This window comes from Pezoporus wallicus, unplaced genomic scaffold (assembly GCF_028554395.1).
Source record: "Pezoporus wallicus isolate ANWC-B61680 ecotype Strahan unplaced genomic scaffold, APGP_CSIRO_Pwel_v1 contig_7524, whole genome shotgun sequence".
Lineage (NCBI taxonomy): Eukaryota > Metazoa > Chordata > Aves > Psittaciformes > Psittacidae > Pezoporus > Pezoporus wallicus.
Window position 1 is genome coordinate 156887 of NW_026636854.1, and position 2253 is coordinate 159139.

The 2253-nt window shown below is 44.3% G+C and overlaps 1 non-coding gene across 1 annotated transcript; it reads left to right on the forward strand.

Annotated features, from left to right (window-relative positions):
* Nucleotides 1-1947: 1947 nt before the first annotated feature.
* TRNAT-AGU (transfer RNA threonine (anticodon AGU)) lies at nt 1948-2021 on the forward strand. Its single transcript has one exon. It is a non-coding gene; the product is annotated as a tRNA-Thr (tRNA).
* Nucleotides 2022-2253: the final 232 nt, after the last annotated feature.

The following is a 2253-nucleotide window of genomic DNA, read 5'->3' on the forward strand; positions in this document are numbered from 1 at the left end:
AAAAAAAATAGAAATTGATTGGCAACTACATGTTCCATATAGGCCTCAGGCCAGTGGGCAAGTAGAAAAGATGAACCATCTGATTAAACAACAGATTAGTAAAATATGTCAGGAAACGAATTTATATTGGTACCAGGCGTTACCACTGACTCTATTAAGAATTCAAACTAAACCTCGGTCAAAAGAAGAGGTCTGTCCATTTGAGATTTTGTATGGAAGACCATATCAGTCCCAATTTAAAGGAGAAAGTCTTCCGGAAGTGGGAGAAGGCTATCTCCGACAGTTTCTGATCAATCTGGGAAAACAGTTGGAGGACATAAATAAGGGAATAGTAGGGACAAGAGCAAGAGGTTTGGATTATCCGATTCACCCTTTCAGATCTGGAGACTGGGTTTACGTTAAGAATTTTTCAGGACATCCTCTACAGAAGTGGAGCGGACCATACCAGGTATTACTGACCACCTTTACAGCAGTGAAGATGAAGGAACAACCTGCTCGGATACATTATTCAAGAATTAAGAAAGCACCAGAGCCAGAGAAGACATGGCGGATCGAACCTTCAGGACCCTTACGTGTGAAATTTCGTCGGTCATAATTTGGACTCATATGATAACTGGCGCACAAAATTGGGGCCAGAATTTATACCTGAAATTAGTGCAGAATGTTACTAATGTTTTTAATCATAGTGATTGTTGGGTGTGTGCACAGTTGCCTATATCAGGAGAAAGCCTGGATCGCCCATTAATTGGAGTTCCAATTCCTAACACTGTCTCATGGACAGATTTGTGGGTGAACACCAGCAATCTGTATTCGAAGGAAAGGTTAAAATTTGGAATAGTTAATCCTAATCCAGGTAATAAATATTACACCTGTGCATAAAGGTGTATTACACCAGGAACCAGGGTAGGAAATCTTGCTTAAATGCCACAGATGTAGGTCACCATTCAAATTGCAATCATACTATTAATATAGATGGTATCATAGTTTAGTGATGGCCCGTTCCTAAAGGTAAAGGATGGTATTGGTTATGTGGAAAAAATGCTTATAAGACTCTACCCCCCCCCCCCAACTGGAAGGGGGCATGCACCTTAGGTGCTGTAATACCCAATTTTAACCAGCCTGTCTAAAGTGGTATTACAAAACCAAATGGCTCTAGACATGTTATGGGCATCACAAGGAGGGGTTTGTTCCATAATCAATGAAAGCTGTTGTTCCTATATAGACCAAAGTGGCAGAATCTAAACAGCTCTGGAGGAAATTTGGAAACAAACTAAGATATTTCATGAAATGGCCACAGGTGACACCTCCTGGGGTTTTGAAGAAATATGGAAAAAGTTAACTTCATGGTTACCCAATCTCTCCTGGTTGAGGCAACTGGTTGCAGGAATATTGATGTTAATTATTTTAATATTGATTACTTGTGGTATGATACAATGTTCCCTCTGGTATTGTAAATGGTCTATGATTGGAAAAGGAATGAAATTAAGCACCAAGTAGAAATAGGAAATTATTTCAGAAAGAATTTTGATGGTAATGGTAATATATAAAATGTTGCAAAAGAATTTGCAAAAGGACAGGAAAAGGGGGGAATTTGAAACAAGGGGGCACAAAATCACAAAATGGAATATAGGAGGGACCTTAAAGCTCATCCTCTTCCAACTCCCTGCCACGGGCAGGGACACCTTCCACTAGACCAGATTGCTCCAAGCCCCGTCCAACCTGGCCTTGGGGCTGGCAGGGCGGAGCAGAGGCTGTTCCTTTCCCGGCTATTCCCGGCGGCAGCTCCACCCCTGCTCACCTTCGGCAGGAGCTGGGGCCGCCGGCGGGCTCTGCCAGCCTGCGAGGGTCGTTAGGCAGCGCTGCTGGAGGAACACCAAGAAAGCAGCGGGATCCGCGTAGTCGCCGCACCGATGCAGTATGGCCTTGTAGACGTAGGAGGGGGTTGTCGGCGCCGTGGCTTAGTTGGTTAAAGCGCCTGTCTAGTAAACAGGAGATCCTGGGTTCGAATCCCAGCGGTGCCTGTGTGGGGATAGTACTTGTGTTTTATTGCGCGGGGCTGCGGCTCCATGGCCATTAGGGGCAAAAAAGCCCATTACACAGATGAAAATCCGGGCAGCGCTTTGCAGCCCCACCCACGGCTCAGTGTTCAGACAGACAGGAAAATCCTCTTTTCATTTTTATCTTCCTTCTCCTCTCCAGATCTTCAATAGCCTCTCAGTTAGGTGTCGTGGTTTAAACCCAGTCAGGTAACTT